The sequence below is a fragment of the Otolemur garnettii genome, unplaced genomic scaffold (assembly GCF_000181295.1).
Source record: "Otolemur garnettii isolate 467f Iridium unplaced genomic scaffold, OtoGar3 scaffold00081, whole genome shotgun sequence".
Lineage (NCBI taxonomy): Eukaryota > Metazoa > Chordata > Mammalia > Primates > Galagidae > Otolemur > Otolemur garnettii.
In genome coordinates this window covers 4,078,194-4,098,734 of record NW_003852476.1, presented here as the reverse complement: position 1 = coordinate 4,098,734, position 20,541 = coordinate 4,078,194, and the positions used below count along the sequence as shown (strand labels likewise).

At 44.7% G+C, this 20,541-nt stretch overlaps 1 protein-coding gene across 2 annotated transcripts in view; it reads right to left on the bottom strand.

Annotated features, from left to right (window-relative positions):
- DAAM1 (dishevelled associated activator of morphogenesis 1) overlaps positions 1-12,832 on the bottom strand; it is a 182,279-nt gene extending 169,447 nt beyond the window's left edge. The window contains exon 1 of one of the 2 annotated variants that reach the window (XM_003794419.3): positions 12,675-12,832. The gene's annotated coding sequence lies outside the window, so the exon portion shown is untranslated. Of the gene's footprint in view, positions 1-12,531 lie in introns of both variants that reach the window. The other variant, XM_023515859.1, reaches the window with a different exon arrangement.
- Between the last annotated feature and the right edge of the window lie 7,709 nt (positions 12,833-20,541).

Genomic DNA, 20,541 nt, shown 5'->3' with positions numbered 1-20,541 from the left:
AGACAGAATCTCACTCTGTTGCCCAGGCTAGAGTGTCCTGGTGTCAGCCTAGCTCACAGCAACCTCAGACTCTTGGGTTCAAGTGATCCTACTGCCTCAGCCTCCTGAAGTAGCTGGGACTACAGGCACCCACCACAACACCTGGATAGTTTTTCTATTTTTAGTCGTGATGGGGTCTCACTCTTGCTCAGGGTGATGTCACGCTCCTGAGCTCAATCAATCCTCTCACCTAAGCCTACAGGTATGAGCCACAGCACCCAGCCTGGATCTGAAGTTTTATCTTTTAAAAAATAAAAAAGCCATTTCATTCTGTCCCCCACCTATCCTTTGGTCACTGTGACTGAGAGCCAAAGGCACAGCCCTCCACAGGACATTGAAGGAGACCTACAACAACAAACCTGCCCACGTTTGTGAAGCCAGGGGAGAGTCTGACAGGAAACTCAGAGGCTGAAATGACCTGGGACCACTGTTTTTTTTGTTTTTATTTTTTTTAATCTCATGGCACACTTGAACCTATTGTTAAACTTCCGCAGCACATTTAAATTATGTTGATCCAAAAAAAGGGTAATGCGAGGTGTGGTGGCTCACGCCTGTAATCCCAGCACTCTGGGAGGCTGAGGCAGGTGGATTGCTTCAACTCAGGAGTTCAAGTAGCCTGAGGAAGAGCCAGACCCCATCTCTAAAAAATAGCTAGGCACAGGCAGCGCCTGTGGCTCAAAGGAGTAGGGTGCTGGCCCCATATGCTGGAGGTGGCGAGTTCAAACCCAGCCCCGGCCAAAAACTGCAAAAAAAAGAAAAGAAAATAGCCAGGCATTATGGGGGACAACTATATTCCCAACTGCTCAGGAGGCTGAAACAAGAGGATCACCTGAGCCCAAAAGTTTGAGGTTGCTGTGATCTATAACATCAGGGCACTCTACTCTCAGGGTGGCAAAGTGAGGTTCTGTCTCAAATAACGGAGTAGGGGTATATATGTACTGTGCTTTGAATGTGTTTCACAAGTAATTTAATTAGTGATCATTACAAATTTTCAAGGCATACCTAAGACCCTCTCACGGCACACTGATTGAAAATCCCTGCCCAGATCCATTCTAGATTACCTTAGATGCCTTTCTGGAACAGAAGCTGGGAAGAGCGTTTACTGCACTTCTCTCACACACTTTTATCTCAAGCATGCTCATCTGCTGACCGTTTGTGATTGGGTGGCTTCTGTTTCCTTTTGTTTAAGGTTTATAGTAAACCTTCCATGATATAATAAAGCTTCACAATTATTGGAAGCATGGGGTTCGGTGTACCCCAGTATTGTACACTACACAACACGTAAAAGACCTTTCCACTTCACAAATTCAAAATTCTAAAACAATAAAAAATATACTCACACTGAAATGGATGTGAAATTTATAAAAGCAAAGCTGTGCATGTGACCGGCTAGGCAGCCAGCCCAGCACACATCTGCAACCATAACCACAGTCCCAAGCCCAGATCTTTGGCTCTTCCCACTTGTTTTTGGTTCTGCCTGAATGTCAGAATTACCTGCGGTACTTTGAGAATACTAGAGATTGGACCCCAACCCTGGGCCTACTGAATCAGCATCCCTGATCATCTCTCCTTATTAAGTCCACCGTGGAAAATTCTAATACCCACCCAAGGTGGAGAACTGCGAGAGCAGACGCAGCAGCAGGGGTGGGTCCTCTGGGAAGGTTCACCTGTCCCTCTGGGAAGGAGGTTGCGTTCCATCCTCACTGAGACTGTGCGCTTACCTAAGCATGAGCTTTGCATTAGTTGCTCAAGAAGGAAGCTTGGGTTAATCGAAATTTTATCCCATTCTCACTTTGTACCCTGAAAATCTTATCAATGTCTTTCTGAAAGGCAAGGCAAAGTTTGAGAGTTACCCAGGTTTTAGAGTCTAGTTTATAAAACATTCTTATTTCAGGGAGGGGGAAGAGAAGGACCATCACTCTGTTAACCCCTTTCAGAGCTCTTCCCACACTGCTATCAGTTTTAAAGACTAAGATGTTTTTTTCCTAAAGTATTTTGCCCTTTAACAATAATGGCAGAGCTGGCCTTTCCTCTCCCTCAAAGCCTCATCTACCTTATCCACAGATGACATTACTGCCCTACCCACACAGGCCATGGGCTTCAAAGCTGTTTACCCACCAGCTCTGCTGGGTCTACCCCAACCTAGCATCAGTCTCACAAAGTCTCCTGATGTGACCAAGGACATGTCCTTAAAATGTGGCTGGCCTCCCAGTCTGTGGTCATGGAAGAATGGAAAAGCGACCCAAAGGGTCCAATCCACTGACCTTTACTCTGCTCTAACCAACTGCCCAAATAAATAGAAACAGCAGGGTAGCTCTGTTTCCAGATGAATGCCAAGTTATCACTAAATAGCCAAGTTTAGTTCAATGTTCAAAGTCTTTATCCCAAATCTGTCAAATGGCTCTCAACCAGGGGACATCTGGCAATGTCTGGGGACATTTTTGGTTGTCACAACTGGCGGTGGGGGTGCTGCCGGCCATCGCCTGGGCACCGGCCAGGGACGCACTCTGTACCCTGCAGCGCACAGCACAGTCTTTCTTCCGCACTACGAAGACTGATCTGGTTTCAAATTTCAATAGCACCAGGGTTGGGAGACCTTGTAGTGGAGTACAAAAATGGGTCATCTGCCAGCTCACTGCTAGATAAACCTTTGAAGAGTCTCTCATCCCAATTCAATTTAGTTTAAAATAGAAATCACAAACTCAAAGCCTTCAGGGGCCAAGAAGATAGAGTAATATCACATCAACTGAACGGCTAGGCAGTAGGCACTAGGATATGGTAAGGCCTGAGACAGAGCAGGGTAAACACTCACTAAAATATCAGTCCATTTTTTAAATAATACTCTCCTGGCCAAACAAAACATGACAGTTGCTGCATTCACCCTGTGGACACCTGGTGGTCAGACTCTGGCTTAAAGTGATGATCAATTTGAACAGAACTGGATGATCACCAAAAGACACTGTCTGCCCTCATCTCTTACATCCTACGGGAATTCCTGAGCTGTTCAGTTAATAAGATGGTAGGGATCGGATCTTGGTGGTTTAGCTCTAGCAAGAGCAAGGTCTCAGGTACATTGTATCAAGACAGGGGCCAAGGATGGAAACTTGAGAGGTGAAAAAACAGAGTACTCTTTACTGATCTCTGTTTTAGGGAAACCCAGTGTATAAACACATCAATAATGCACAATGTCATGTAAGAGAGATCATTATTCTAAGATGATACTGTTCTTACAAAAATTCAGAGTTTTTACCCAGAAGAAAGCTTATTCTATGATTATTTATTTGGTTTGGTTTTTTGAGACAGCGTTTCACTCTGTTGCCCAGGCTTGAGTGCCATGGCAGCAGCCTACCTCACAGCAACCTCAAACTCCTGGGCTCAAGCAATTCACTCACCTCAGCCACCCCAGAATGCTACGATGACAGGTGTGAGCCACAGCACCCTGCTGGCTTATTCTGTCTAACAGATGTGGAGACAGAGGCCCAAGAAGTTTAAAGGAATTGCCAGGATTACCCAAATCTGAGCCCAAAAGCAATCAATCGTTCGCTTTACTCCTCTGTGAGAGTCCAAAGCACCGACCAAAAGGTGGGGCGATTTCACTCAAGGGATCGAATGCTCATAACTAAACTCTTCTTTCAAACACAAATACATTACACATAGACTACATTTATACCTATTCTTCCCTCCTCAGAAACACTGTTACTATGTTTGGCCCAAGTTACAGCATTAAGATTTCATTTCCACATAACAGAAGCCTAAGGACAGGGTACATATCTCCAGCCCTCCTTTCAGATCAGGCTGGAGAGCAGAAAGCCAGATCAGCAGATGGAAACACAAGCAGCAGCCCGGGTGAAGCCCTGTGTGTGTACTTTCTGCTGGTGGAATTCCTGGCCTGAACAGACAGCATAAACAAAGCCCATCCAGAGGGAAACGCGATAAGGAAAACCCAGTACCTCCCTCTGTCCTTCCCACCACATCCTTCCCTCAACTTACTCCATCAGAAAAACAACCTGAGTTGGGGAGAATTACCATGGAAGCTCCCCTCGCCTGCTGCCCACAGCCCTGTGTTCTAAGTCAGAGACTAAGGGGGGAGACAGGCTGCGTCTTAGGGTCAGTGACTGAGGCTCTCGGGATACAGAACTTGCCAGGCTGGGAACAGCCATCTCACCCTGCCCATGGGAGGCCATGAGAGTAGAACTGGCAAATTACGATCCAGGGACAGGTGAAATATGGAAGGTCACTTCAGCCACAACCTGAAAAGAAAATGGGCTAAATTTAAAATTCAAATTTAAACTTAAATATTTTACTCAGCCCAACTATTAGAAAATGTCATAGGTAAAGCAGTTTCTGGTCACAGTTCCTAGAACTAGTTAATGAGCAGAGAGAAGTGTCACCTACTTAACAGAAAGAATCTCAAGCCCTAAATGAGTCGTGGAGTTCTTCTAGAGCAATCCAATTTCTATTCTTGAATTTTTAAAACACAAACATACAATAGTAAGCCTGTTTATTCAACCTTCTGAAAACATGCCACAGCTGCGGGCTCCAACCCATCATTTATTCCACATCCTCTTGGACCTGTAGTTTATATTACCATTGAGTGCTGAGCAAAGCACCTCTACTGCAAACATGACCATTCCATAAACAGGATAGGAAACAAAACAGAAATGCTATTCTTGTCGCTTTTGCCACCATCGTCCTGAATCAAATAACAGCCACTATATGCCACTTATACTGGGGGGCTTTGAACAGACATTTTCTGCATCTACAGTTCCACCAACTTTCCTGAGAATGCAACAAGGTCCTTCAGAGGGTTTAAGTTGTCCAATTTTATGTTCTTTAACTTCCTGCAGTAAGTTTGGAATAAATTCTTTTTTTTTTTTTTGAGACGGAGCCTCAAGCTATCCCCCTGGGCAGAGTGCCATGGCATCATGCTCACAGCAACCTCCAACTCCTGGGCTCAAGCGAGTCTCCTGCCTCAGCCTCCCAGGTAGCTGGGACTACAGGCGCCCGCCACAACGCCTGGCCATTTTTTGGTTGCAGCCATCATTGTTGTTAGGCGAGCCCGGGCTGGGGATTTGAACCCGCCACCTTAGGTGTATGTGGCTGGCGCCTTAGTGGAATAAATTCTAAGGCTTTGGAAAGGTCCCTAGTCTAACTCTTGTTATAGAACTGCAGGTTCTAACTTAACTCATCTCTACACATAATACTACTTGGTTTTACCAAAACTAGGAAATAAATATAAATTTAAGCCTACGCACCTATGAACAATCCACCCCACGTGGTAAATGACACTGGATTGCATCCTGCACTCTTCTTCTTAGGTACAAATAGGAAGCAGCTTTTGGAAAAGTAAAGACTAAAAGTGGCACCAAAGCACACACAGACGACACCTCTCATTCCTCTAAGACCAAGGCTACAACTCTGGCAAACTTGTAGGAAGTTGCTTTTAGTCCTGACCAGAGGACGCCTGTCAGAAGCATACAGTTCCTTTGCAAACTGTTGACAAAGCCTTGCCTTTAACGTATCCAGTCCCCTACCAGTCCATTTTAAAATACAGCTGTGTTGCTGGGCACAGTGGCTCAAGCCTATAATCTGAGGGCTGAGGTAGATGGATTGTCTGAGCTCAGGAGTTCAAGACCAGCCTGAGCAAGAACAACACCCCATCTCTAAAAAGAAATAGCTGAGTGTTGTGGCAGGCACCTGTAGTCCCAGCTACTTGGAAGGCTGAGGCAAGAGAACCACTTAAGCCCAAATGTTTGAGGTTGATGTGAGCTGTGATGCCACAGTACTCTACCAAGGGTGACAAAGTGAGACACTGCCCCCCACCCCCTCAAAAAAAATACAGATGTGTATTGATACATCCACAACATATTGTCTACTCCCCTTTGTGGCCAAGACCACAAGGAGCTCAAAAAAAATAAGCTGACTAGGGTTACAGGTCCAGTTTGTGGCTCCAAAATAAAGCACAGCTAACCCATGTCTTTGACCTGGTTTGTACATCACTAACAAACTGAACTTGGCTAACAAGCCAGAATATAAGAACTCATCTCAGAAAATAAAAGACGGGTATCTGTATTATCCCAAAAATGCTCCAAAGCTGGGATCGGGCTGTCTTCTCTTGTTAACTCTAAATTCAAAAAGTCTATTAGATGGGCAACGTTTTTCAAACGCACTGCAGGTACTTTTTTTATACAGGAAAAAAGGACAAAGACCAGTTTAATAGGTGACCTTAATTGCATGCCTGGCAAAATACAGGTAAACTTCAACTCCAATCCTGGTGCAATTTATAGAACAAAATGAGCTCAGTTATTACCAAAGGTGAATGACATACTTAGAAAGTGTAACAAGATGAAAAAGGAAAAAAAAAAAAAAAAGCTTTTGAAATCAACATCTGTTGAATGCATATTATGTTTGAGTAGATAATGGCTAAGGAGCCTCTTGTTTTCATTTTCTCTTCCTGGCAGTATGCTGTTAGGGCATAGCTTTACTATTATTTCCTTGTGTTTTAGTCAATTGTCTTCATTAAATATTATCATAGAGGCACAATATCCAGTTTTAAGCCAAAAGGAAAAGATCTATTGTAACTCAGGAAATCACACCACCACACTGGAAATTCAACTTGCTCCCTGAGTTTTCCACATTTAATTCACAATGGCGGCTTTGGTTTAAAAGAATTATAATTGTTTATTTGGCACCAAATTTGTTCCACTGTAAAAACAAATAAAAGTCTTTCTTCTGAGGTGGGGGAGGAAGCTTATTTTAATATCTAACAATCCCCAATATTATAATAGATTACTTGTTTGACTACTATTGAAGTTTTCATTCTTTTTTTAGTTTTCATTATTTTCTTTTCCAAAGAGCTTTCACAATTTGTGTTAAAAGACAGTAAGGAAAGGAGACATTGAGAAATTATAGACCCTCCTCACCGTCAATGCAGCTTCTGGGGCCCTCCCCTGGGTTAGAAGACCCTTCATCAGAGGAGGGATTCAACCTAGTGAAAAGTTATCTCACTTAACAAATAGGGTCCGATGCTAGACAGGCTCCAAATAGATTTAGAAATGTAATATAAAATTCCCATCATTCACACAGCAAAAAGGAGACAGCACAAAAGTTTTATTATTCAAATACTTAAATGCAACATTTTTAATCTGACACCACTTTTTCTGTTCCAGAGTATCAGAGTATAAGAATCCAGGTAGTGAAGAAGCAAGAAGCTCAATCAACCCAGGACTGGCTCACCAACACTGTCCCAGAATTAGAGGCGCAAGGAAGCTGTGCTTCCCCCAACTCAACTTGGAAAAGCAGGAGTAACAGCCAGGAAACTCAGAACAAGGCAACAGTGCAGTGTGCAAGGACCTGGACTGCCATACAGGCCATGGCGCCCATGCTGGACAAGTTCCCTAACTTCTCCATGCCTCCGTCTCCTCATCTGTAGTGACAAAGGTACCTACTCAGTACAGTTGTGAGGAGTCAGTGATGCAGCCAAATGAAGTACCAGAAAGAACCTGCATAACTGAGCACTCACGTGCTCTACTAGTACCACACTAACTGTGAGTGCTGGGTGTCAGGCCAGGGCTCTGAGGAGGAAGGGCAGTGTGGCAGCTGAGGGACAGGCAGGGAAGGCTTCCTGGAAGCTGTGCCATCTGGGCTTGATCTAAAAGCACAAGAATTTAGACAGTCAGAGGATGCACACTGCAGCTGAGGAGCAGCTGCTACCTCAGAGGCCCACGGAGAGGAGGAACATGTACAGGAAGGTAAGCCCACCAGGGCTGAGAGTGGGTTTGAACAGTAGTCAAACAAGTAATCTATTATAATATTGGGTATTCTTAGATATTAAAATAAGCTCCCCCCCACCTCAGAAGAAAAACTTTTATTTATCTACAGGAAGGTAAGCCCACCAGGGCTGAGAGTGGGTTGGTAACTCCACATTCTGCGAATGCAAACTCTCCCTGGAATGCTCTGCTTTCTGATTCCAGAATGGTGGAAAGGTCACTAGAAAAGAAAAAAGCAATACTTTCTTTCCTTTGGCTGCAAAAAGAGTCCACCAAGGTAGAACGTAAATCACCACAATCAACTTGCATCTCATCTTTATCTGTCCCTCTTCCAGCTGGGGCACCTACCAAGGTGTTGGCTTGGAGGACCTGGGTTACTTTAGACCCATCCTTCAACACTGGTCTCTATCAAGAGCCCTAACTACTCCAAATAACATAACCCACATAAAAGACAGTAGTACACTTGGTAAGTGAATGTAACTTCAAGAGAGGGATCCTCCACCCCAACTTGTCCCAGCCTCATCAGCCAATCGGACGTTACCCTAAGGCACATACAGAAAGTATCCTTAGTACCAATTTCTTTTTGCTTGTTTTTTGTTTTGTTTTTTTCAATTTCTTAAACAGTACCTATGTGATCAGTTATCTCTAAACTTGAGGTCTCAGGGAAACCACTAAGGACGGATGTATTTAACATAGATGTTCACTTAGATTAAGATTTCCTCCTTTATCAAGTTAGAAATTGCAATACCAAAATAAGTGACCTTAGTCCACATTCCTCATCCAAAGAGGAAAAAAATCACAAAACAGAAGAACTTTCACTTTGGCTGGTTAATATCTCAGCTTTACTTGTATAGCAGAAGAGCTTGGCTCTTTGCAGCAACTCTTCAAAGGAGACAAGGCAACATTTCTGTTGCCAACAGCCCCCTCCAGAGAGAAAACAAGTTTGCTAACCTACATTGGCCATTTTGCTTTGTTTCCTTCAGTATAAGGATAGACTTCACACTTGAAAATACCAGAGCAGGGTTGGAAGCCACAGGCCCCATAGCAGTTACAAGCTTTGTGATTATTTCCCAAACTAAATATCTAAAGCACTCAGTGGTACCAAGCTTTGTTGGAAAAGCTTATTTCCTCTGATCCAGCTGCTGTAACTTTAAAACATGTTTCACAGAAAAATTTAAAATTCTCTTTATACAACTCTCCAAAATATTTACAAAAATGAAACACTTTCAATTAACTGTGCTTTGTTTGTAAACATCTTATTTGTTCTGAAGACCCTAGTGTCAACACTAAAGCAACCTTTTAAACAAAGTAACTCAAATAAAACTACACACAGACAACACACTTCCTCAACACCTAGAAAGTGTCCATGAAAACAGAAAGGCAGGACTCAAATTCCTCAGAGCTTATTCACAGAGCACCAGTAAGCACCACCCAGAGGATGTGGCCCACCACGCCCTCTTCCCTTTCACACCTCCTCACTAATTCATCTTCTGAAAACCCACAGAATCCAACTACTGGATGCTAACAGAATGTTACAAATATTGGACAAATGTCCTTCTTTCACATCAGCCACCTGGGACAACTAATCCTGTTCACAGAACAGCTCCACCTCAAGTGAGAGGACTATTGTTCCCAGCTCTTCTGGGAGCCACTGGTGGCCTGGCAAAAGCCTCTAGAGAGAGCCTCAGTCTCCTTCCTATTCACCTGTCACACAGCTCCTGTGGCCCTATCTGGGCCACAGCAACTGAGAGGAATCCAGAAATGCCTGATTTGGGATAATAAGAAATTGCAACTAGAAAAAAAAAAAACTCTATGTGAGTAAATGCATTCTTAAAAGCATGTAAGTACAAAATACATCTATTTCAAATGCATACAGGCCCTTAATGTCAGACAGGAGTTCTGGTTTATACTGAAATGAAAATGCTTCACAGAAAGCTAAAAGGAAATATTACAATGGATGACAAAACTTTCAGCGGAAAGAATACAGTCCTTAGATCCCTAATCTTAGTTCTACTATTTAACATTCATTCAAGAAATGTGGTAGAACCTCCATAGCTGACCAACTCTCTACACTGACCCCGTCAAGTTGACCTAATTTTCATAGACTGAACATGCACCAAAGTGTTCAATCAGTACAGCAGGCCTAGTTTCCTATGTTGACCACTTTCATGTGTTGATCTGTTTGGGTGGTCAACTGTATTTATTAAAGACCTCCAATGGACAAACTGCTGTAATGCTTAGGAGACAGAACAGGACAAGTCAAAGGCCCTGCTCTCAAGGAATTTGTAATCTAATAGGGGAGACAAACAGAAAAATGAAGAAAATTTGTATTTAATTATTATAAGTTCTAAGACAAAAATAAAAAGTAAATGACAACTGACACTGTTTCCCCATCAGGATGATGAGCGTCAACCACGCGGCACACAGTACCCTCGAGCATTTACCTACACACAAACGCACTTTCATAGGCATTCACATTACACATTTGTCCTCCAAACTGCAACTTCTGTGACAATACGCTTTGATACAAAATGCAAGCAGAGGGAAACAAAGTATTTGTACAATGTAATTTCACACAATGTGGTTACAAATAACTGCATTCATCAAGAATCTGTAAAAAAAAAATGCATAATCTAAACTAAGGTATAATTACAAGAGTTCATATACTGGGATAGTGGTAGCATAAACAATATGATAAATAGTAATGTTGCCTCATCTCCTTTGAAGAGTTGCCACAAAGAATCAGGCTCTTTTGCTATACAAGTAAAGCTGAGATCTTAACCCAGTGCACAGTGTCAGAAGCTGGGTTTAAACCCTCATCTTCATATTACTTTGTAGGGAGAAAAAAAACCAGGACAATGTCCAAGTGTTTCTTAGAATCACAAGATTTTACACCTAGAATCATCTTTAGGAAACCTTCCATACGTCCTCGTGTTACCAGTGAGGACACTGAGGTCGCTGGAGAAAAGGGTCACCCCAGATTGGACTGGCCAGTACTGAGAGAGCCAGAGCACTTCACGCTCCAGACCTGCATGGGCGTTTAGAGTTTATGAGAACTACAAGGATGACAGGGACTTCGAAAATTCAACTTCGGTTTTTAATTCTCTCTAATCACTTCCAGTCAGCTCCACCTGGGGCAAATTAAGGACCTTTCCTGTGACCAGGCCCTGTATGCGGAATACGGGGGGAAGGGAGAGCCCTTCTTGAGAAAGCCGCCTCCAACACTACAAGGTACTTTACTGGGAAAATGATGCGGCCAGTCGAAAAAAAGAAAGACCTCTTTTAAGTAGTAATTTCCAGAGTTTGCCTCAGGAAAAAGGAGCCAAATAATTAGCTTCAGGGAGGGCGGTGGAGAGAGGTAAGGCAGTGGAGAGGGAAAGGGGGCTAAGAACTGTGTCCAAACTCCCGCATTCACAGGAGAATGGGGAGGGTCCAGGGCAGTGAAAGGGGTGGGAAGGACAGAGCAGCTGGGCCCAGGGCTAGCATGTGACCACACCCACCGGCCACGCCCTCCCAGCTGCCCGCAGAGCCACAACGAATCGAAACAGCAGTGGCAGCAGTTAAGATTCCGAAGGCAGAAGTCGCCATGGCAACGGGATTCATCTTGCAGGCAAACTCGCCTTCAGTTCTCTGGGTCGAGCTCGAATCAAGAAATTATCAGCTCAGGGAGAGCAAAACGGTCACCAGTGGGATCTGTGTCTGATGCTCTCCTAAGGACAGAGGCGGGGGAGGAAGGAACGGAGTGTAGCAATCTATTCCTGAGTCCACTAAAATATCTTACAAGGCAAGATCCGGAACACCCCAAACCCAGGCTGTGAGCAACTTGAGACCTTAGCAGGGTTTGATGAATGAGAAAACGAACTAACGAAGGTAGGAAGGCATAGGAAAACCAGGGAACTTTAGAGTTCTGGGCCTCGCGCACGCCTCTACAGGGCAAGCGGGTCGCAAGCAGCTGGGTTTCGGCACCAGCTGGGCAAACCCGATTATCCAGACATCCCGCCCCATGGCAAGCCTTATCACTAGAGTATCCGGCACCCCCAATCCTCCCAGCTCCTCCTGGCCCAGGGCTCCAGAGCAGGTGCTCCGACCCAGCCCCGGTGCTCTTTGCCGAGGGCGTGATCGGGGGACTGCGGTGCACTCCCCGAGAGGGGCAGTTGGCAGGAGTGCTCTGCGGCGCCTCCAACTGGGTCCGCAGGCGGCGCAGCCTTCCCTCGCCGCGGTCCGCCAATACTCCACGCTCCCTTCGCAACGCCGGATTCCCTCCTCTCCATAGTGAGACGTTTAACACCAACTTTGCCTGAATTGCAGTCACCCCGCCCCTTTCGAATGGGGCTTGAAGTGAGGGTGTCAGGGGTGGCTAAGGTTCTGCCCCGACGCGGAGGGGTACACGGTCCTTTCTGTCCTGTCGCCACCTCTGTCCAACGAGCCTGCTTCGAGATTCTGCCTCCCCGAGGCGCCGGCCCAGGGGCTCCAGGCCGCTGAGGCAGCGCCCGCAGCCCCCAGCCCCGGGGAGCCTGGGGCAGAGCGGCGAGCAGTCCTCCCCGGCTACCCGGCCCTCCGCGCGCCCCAGAAAGAATGGGAGGGACCCTCGTCCTCGGGGCGCCTTCCTCCGGGCTCGCCTCGCTTTGCTGCAGCCATTTTCTCATCCTCAGCTTGGCAGCCAGGAGCTGTCTCCATCCCGTTCCCACCCAGACCCAACCTGAAGGACGGGTTTAATATTTACCTACTGCCCGATAGCTACCGGGAGGCAGCAGGAGGGCACGCCGCAGACCCAGCGTCCGGCCCCCAGAGCACACCCACCCCCGCGCCCCCGCGCGGTGCAGCTTAATGAATGAGCGCAGTGGGCGAGGCGGCGCGTCCCCTCACCTGAGCAGCCCCTGCATGCTGGTAAGGCGGCTCTGCGCTCTGGGTACAATGGGATCCGGTTAAACAGTTTCCTTCACAGCCGCTCGTAGGTTACCAACTCGCAGGTGACATCACCCTCTCCTCGCCTGATAGGATACAAGGTGGCGCCCACTGCGCATGGCCCCTCCGGCCGGGCCCGCTGACCTCTGGGAGTTGTAGTCCAGACCTGCTGGCAGAGCCGGGACGGCCTCGCTGCCGGGGCTGGCGGAACTACACCTCCCGACACAGGATTCGGCCTTGTGGCCCCGCCCTGAACCCGCCCCCGCCGGGACCCGCCCCCTCCCCGCCTTACAGTCTCGCAGTCTAAGCGGTGGTAGCGCAGAAGCCGAGCTGTGGTAGCGCGGGCCGGAGGCGGCTGCCCCCTGCGGTTGTGCCCCTTGACTTGATCTCTCCTCAGCCGGGCGCGGGCTCCGAGCGGTCCGGGGCCCGTTTGCACCAGCCAGGCAGCTCTAACAGACCAGGCTCTCTTGACTCCAGCTGGGAAAGGACGAAGACTCTCTGCCTTCCCCAGACATAGCAACTAAATTGTAGGACTCAGTGGTCATGGAATCCCTCCACCCCCATCCCCACCCCCACGTCCTGGAGGACGGGGCGACGCCGGCCCCGGGGGGAACTATCTCGGTATACCCCACTCCATTCAAACCTCTTTTTTCTTTCCTTCTCCCCATTTAACAGAGAGCAGATAACTAAGCAGAACGCGGGGAACAACTCAGTTTGCTGAAGTGACAGGTTGTCACTAATAAAAATGCGGTGTAACACAAGACAGTGGCAGCAACCCCAGTCCGGAGCCGGCTGCAGCTGCAGGGATAACACTGCCGCGCAGCCATGCTTTTGTTCAGTCCTGCCCCAGACTTCCCGCCCTAGTGGCTCTCAACCCCCCGGAAGGTAACATCCTTGGCTAAAGTTTTAATACATTGTGTACATATGTATACATATATTTAAAAACCCACAGCATTCTCCCTTCATTTTCCATAGCTTTCAAAGCCACATCGCGAAGTTTGAGAATTGTCTTGAAGGCAATACATACACCTAAATGTTTCTTAAAGGTAAGTGAAAGATACAGTAGAAGTCTCACCCTTTAGGCAAATTTCATTAGTACATAAACTTTTTTCCGTGGCATTTTTCGATTCAGTGAATACCAATTATGAACTATTAATATGAAGAGCGAATCTCCAGGTGTCTTTTATATGAAAAAAAGAATGAATTCAGTTATCTGAGTTGTATGTGCAAATTACAAAGGCATTCGATGTGTTTCAATCTCGTATAGATCAACTCACATATCCCCATTCCATTAGCAAAACCTGTAAAAGACTACATCCTAAAAGAAGGCTTGTGTGTTGCTTTCACACAACTTTCTACCTACCTGTGGGTGAGAGTCTCATCCCGCTTCCTGTTTCATTTCATTCTGCAACACTAAGTTGGGTTCAAGTGAAAAAATATTCATAGACCTAGTTGATCTCCCAGGAGAGGAAATCATTTGTTTTGCTGAGAAAGACGTTTTTAGGGCTGAATTTTGATTTTTTTTTTTTTTTAAACAAACCTGTTCTTTATAGACCAGACCCAAAGGAAGATAACTTTCAGTGCTGGTCCTCTGTCCTGAGCTATTCCATCCATTTCAAATATTATCTTAAATGGAAGCCATACAATCCAAATGTTCTCTTGGCCATGAGATTGGGGCACAGTGAGTGATCTTGTAGCTAATGGGTAGACATAATGTATTACAGTTCATTGTGGAAAAATTCAGAAAGAAACTTGACCTAAGATGGTTTCTAAAGGCTCTTCCTATTTTATAACTGTGTGAAGCTTTTAGTTGGAAACATAATCAGTGAGCCTGAAATTTATTGAGTCAATAAACTGAACGTGGAGCGTCTATGTAAGACAGGGCTTATCCTTGTAGTGAAAAGTCTGTTACAAGGCACACTCTAAGGAGTAATTTTATAAGAGAAATCTCCTTACAGCTAGTTCTCTTGGGTCTTCAGCAATGAAGAAGAGGATGGGGGTCTGCCAGAAAAAAAAATAACAATTGATATTATAGGGATGCGCCATGTGATGTAGCTTACCTCATACAAAGGACAGCACGCACAATGGACAATCAGCACAGAAGTGTGGGCAAGGACACATGTTAGTTATTCCTCTTTTTAAATAGATATAAATATAGATGGTATAGGAAGAGGGCATTGTGAAATGTTCCATAAGTGGTGATGAATTTAAAGTGATCCCTGCAGTTTCACTGGTAACCAGGGGAAACAAAGATGGCTCTTTAGTATCAGAAATGCAATACAGTCTGCAGAACTGGGGCCAGAGGAAGCTTAAACATTTCTACAGAAACAGAAAGGAGCTCACACTCGCTCTCTCGTGTTCACAGAAAATCACGTGTATGTTTGTAGTTAATTTTTTCTAGGTGGCCAAGCAGCTCCTAAACTGGCAGAAACATCCACTCTATCTAATGGATATTCTCAGTCAAAAGGGTTTCTTTACTACCTTTCTAAGTGACTTCAGCTGTTCTAGAATAATCGTACAAAAGGCCCTGCGTCATCCCATAATTGTTGCCTACTAATTAGGAACCTGTTCAGATCATTCAGAGTACGATTAATTGACCATCTATACGTGCTGGGGGATGGGAAGTGGGGGAGGCACATTGAGCATTTTTTTGCTGATCTTTCAAAATGACCTTTCCCAGTTCTGGCTACAAGGTTTTACTCTAGATATTGGGCTTTAGATAAGGGAGGAAATGAGATATCAACAGAAAGAAAGAATTTAAAGTTTGTAGCCTTGCATGTGTTTTGAGAAAATAGCTTATTGTTTTGTAATAATTGAGCCTGTGTTCTGAGCCCAGGTTTGGGATTATGCCAATTTTACCATTGCGTTACTTTGTCTATCTGTGTTTCATAGTCTCTCTGAGCCTCAGTTTCCTCATTTGTAAAATGGGGTTAGCAGTAATACGTACTTCATAAGGTTTTTAAGGCTGAAATTTGATGAAACAAGTGAAAACACTTTTCATACTGTAAAGAATTTTACAAATATTAGTGCTGCTTATAATTTGCAATTTTTTCCCAAAAGATTATCTCAGAAATGTGAGGCTTAATTACAAAACAATAAAAACGTATTTACAGGCAGCACCTATGGCTCAGTGGATAGGGCTCTGGCCCCATATACCGAGGGTGGCAGGTTCAAGCCCGGCCCGGCCAAATTGTAACAAAAAAATAGCCGGGCATTGTGGGGGGCACCTGTAGTCCCAGCTACTCGGGAGGCTGAGGCAAGAGAATCGCCTAAGCCCAGGAGTTGGAGGTTACTGTGAGCTGTGACAGCACGGCACCCTACCAAGGGTGATAAAGAGAGACTCTGTCTCTGCAAAATAATAATAATAATAATGAAATAAAATTAAAATGTATTTACATAAAAATTCTTAATGAGAGGGTCTTAGAAACCACTAGGCATGCACATGTCATCTCACTGTAGTTTGTGAGTAGGCAGTGTACTTTGAAGAAAAGAGATGAGAAATTCAGAGTGGAGTAGTACCTTACCTTGTCCTTCCTCGATGCTCCAGCTGTCCTCAGTGTCACAGGGAACCTTCTGGAGCTTTCCAGTGTGGAGAGGTTTCACCGGAGATCGCAGGCAGGAGGAAGGGAGAAGCTAGGTAGGGTATTTCTCGAGCTGTGCAGAGGTGGATTAGGTGATGTTGCTGGCAGTGGCAGCACCTTTTCCTCTGTTGGACTGGTCTGATGTGGTTCCGGCTTCTTCCAGGTCACGCTGGCCTCTGCTAAGGCTACTTACTCCCAGGTCCCTCCACCCTGGGGGTGGAGAGATGAGCTTCCTCCAGACTAGGGGTGGAGAAAGCTTCCTGCTGTTGCTAATCTCTGGTCTCTGGTCGTGGCTTCACAGATCTTCAAGCACAAGCGTGACCAATTCCTTGTACTGTATTATCTCTGTTTTAAATACTACTTAAAATGGTTTCTGTTTTCCTGCTGAAACACTTTAACTGACATACTCATATCTAAATTAAAGTTTTTAGGGTCAGGCAATAAAAACTTTCTATGGCCAGTTTGTGCAAAATGAAGAAAGTTAATCAAAGGATTCAACAACAGGGGCGCAGGAAGAGCAGGAGCCAGACCAGCTCTGGGAACCTAAACAGTAGGAGTTTTCAGAACCACTGCCCAGGGAACTGCTAACAGCTCTCAGATGCTGAGCCTCCTTATTCCAAATTTCAGATCCCTGTGAGAAACTGATTGTCCTATCTCAGGAAGATGAGCCCTGACTCAGTTATCTACAATTGTGGTTCTTAAAGCACGTCCCCAGACCAGCCGTGTCTGTGTCATCTGAGTACTTGTTAGACATGCAAATACTGGGGTGGTACCCATAGCTCAACTGGGGAAGACCCTTTAGGGAGGGTCCTTAATAAGTCCTCCAGCTGCGTCTGACCCAAATGAAAGTTTCCCAGCACTGATCTCTAGCAAAGGTAACAAGGTAGCATGGCTCAGATACGATCACTCAGGACTGAGCCCTGTGTGTCTGGGAGTCTTCCTAGAGAAGAAGAAGTATGAACCTGGCAGCCACCCCAAGCAGTATAGGGTAACACTGGTGAATCTGTCAGGGTCTTAATGGTAAAACTTGGTTCTTCCTGAGGGAAAGGGCTCTGTAGCATTCTGAGTCAACTGTTCTCATTAGTTATAGAAAAGGCCCTTGGAAAAAATTCATCTCACTGTGTTTAATTGAGAGCTCAGAAAAACTGAAAAACCAGCATCAGGGGAGAATATGAGGAATGGAATCATAGAGAAATATGAGAATAGTCACTGTAGTAGAGTCAGGCATGGTAAGAGGGCAGGTGAAAATAGTTCCATCCGCTCAAAACCCTCCACACCAGTCTCATCTGAACATCTCAGAACTGAGGAACAGAAACTCCCCTCTGATGCCTCAGCTACCAGCACCTGCACAACTGGCTCACGTTAGTTAGCTCATCCAGGAGCATGTAATCGGCCTCGTGTGGCTGCTTAAATTTAAACTAATTAAAATTAAATAAAAATGGAAAAGCCAGTTCCTCAGGCATAGTAGCCACATTTCCAGGGCTCAGTGGCTACACGAGGCCAGGGGCTGCCATATTGGACATCACAGAGGAGGAATATTCCCATGATTTCAGAAAGTTCTACTGAAGAGAGCTGCTATCCACTGTCGCTCATATGTGTTCAGGTTTTGTTCATGCTGAAACCCATTTTTTCCCTCCATCTTTCCCAGGTCAAATTCCAAAGAGAGAGAATAAATGAAGAGAGAAAGAAAGAGAAAATCTAATTGCTGTAGTTCCCCACTCAAAGCAGATCATCCAAGAAATCACTGGCCGCCATGGAAAACTCAGAGAGCCCAACAGAAAAATGGCCAAAACTCGTAACACTCACCGTACACATGAACACACACAGTGTATCCAAACAGCTAGGAAACGTGAAAAGGGGCTCAAATTTGTTTGTCCCCAGAGTGCAGTGAGATGCTACTACACACCTATCAGACTGGTTAAAATTAAGAGGGCCAACCAAGTATGCCGAGGCCTGGCAAAGATAAGCAGCAACTTCAATCCTTCATTGTTGGTGACACTGTAAATTGGTACAACTGCTTTGGAAACGTCTGTGTTAGTAAACATATACGTCCTTTATGACCCAGAAATTTCTCTCCTAGCAGTATACCAACAGAATTGTGTGTATATGTTTACCAAAAGATGCCTCTTTGTATAATAATGCTATTCATTATGGCCTTAAGGTTGCCATGCAATATTTGAGATATACTAAGAATATTAGTTGTTGTTTGATTGAAATTCAGATTTAATTGTGCATTCTGTACTTTTATTTGCTAAATTTGGCAACCTTGTGCAACATGAATACAGTCATAGACACAAGAAATGAACATGACCGCATTTCAGTAAAGCTTACTTTACGAAAATAGTGAGGTGGCCCAAAGTCAGAGTTTGCCAAACCCTGTATCCAGCTATGAGAATTAACAAGTCATGTCTAGGTGTAAAAAAAGGATGCACCTCACAAAAATAACATTGAGCAAAATGAGTATATGTTATACAATTACATTTACACAAAATTTTAAAAAGAGGTAAAGCTAGTGATCATGTTACAAGCCAGAGTAGTGCTTACTTCAGAGGGGGAGCCTGAGGGAGGTCTCTAGGGAGCTGGTATTGTTTATACCTTTTGTCTAGGTGCTATTTATACAGTTACGTTGTGAAAATTCATCATGCTGTACACTTACAACTTGTGTGCACATACGTACGTATATAATATGGAAATAAAATATTTATATAAAACTAGGTCAAAATTGTCTCAATATCATTCCCATAAGAAATTATTTACTCTAATACCCAAGGTTTTTTTTTTTCCTTATTGTAACATTCATGCATATTCTTTGTAGGGAATTTAGGAAATACTGCCACTTCAGTGATAAAAATTGCCCTTGGGCCTACAAGCCGGGGAGAAATAGTAACATTCCCTTCCTCCTACCCCAGCCCAACTTCACTTTCATTGGGTTTTTCTTACAGTGTCAGCATTTTAATGGCTACGTGGTATTTTATTACGAGAAGATAACCATTTTTTGTTATTTAGTTTTTATTTCACAATCATAAACTTAACTGTGCAATCCAGCTAGACTTGGAGGAATAAGGCAAATAGAGAACATGAAGATAAAAACAGACACCCACCAGGAGTGGTGCCCAATGCCTGCAATCCCCAAAAGGCTGGGACAGAAGAATTCCTTGACTCAAGAGTTGGAGGCTAGCATGGGCAATATAGAGAGACCGCCTCTCTAAAAAGCAAAAGCAAAAACAAAAACAAAACACACACCCAATGTATTAGAGCTGTCCACAGTCTGCGATGGCAATCCTGCTGGTCTTGCCGTATGTAGACCCAAAGTGCTCCACAGATCCCATAATAGTCACATGCCTTCTCATCTTGTCATCCAACCACTCAGTCCTGATGATGCAGACAAAAAACTGGGAACTGTTTGTGTGGGGTTCAACATTTGCTGTGAAGAAAATGTCAGGACTGGTACACCTTAGGATGAAGTACTCATCTTTAAATTTCCCCGGTAGCAGCCACTGCCCGGATAGTGTATTTAAGTCACCGCCCCAGCATGGAGTAATTCTGTGTAAGCAGGCACTCATAACCAATCCTTTCTTTCCAGTGCTCAAAGTGTGAAAGTTGTGTGCTGTCTTTGAAACTCTCTGTGCAAATAGCTCAAAGGAGATGAGACCCAAGATCTTCCCACCACAGCAATGTGGAATTGGCTGCAGTGGGATTGGCTGTGGCCAGCACCAGTGTCTTGCAGGCAGCCTAATGGCAACCATTTATTTAATCATTTTTTAATTTAATTTAATTTTATTTAATCTTTATTATAGAATGAATCATTCTTTTTTTGATATTATCAATAACTGTGATAATTGAACTAAATGCTAGTTCAATTTTTTGCCCATCCATGTTTATATCTTCAGAAGTAAAAACAGGAGGCCAGGGTGGTGGCTTATGCTTATAATCCCAGCACTCTGGGAGGCTGAGGCTTGAGCTCACGAGTTCAAGACCAGCCTGAGCAACAGTGAGACCCCAGTCTCTACTAGAAAAAGAAGAACTAGCCTAGCGTTGTGGCAGGTTTCTGTAGTCCCAGCTACTGGATTGCTCAAGTCCAAGAGTTTGAGGTTATTGGGAGCTATGATGATGCCACGGCACTTTACCCAGCGCAACAAAGTGAGACTCTGTCTCAAAAAAAAAAAAAAAAAGAATACAGTGTAAACACACAGTGACCAATTGCCAGATGCTTGTTTTTATTATTGTAGATGTTATGACTGATGCTT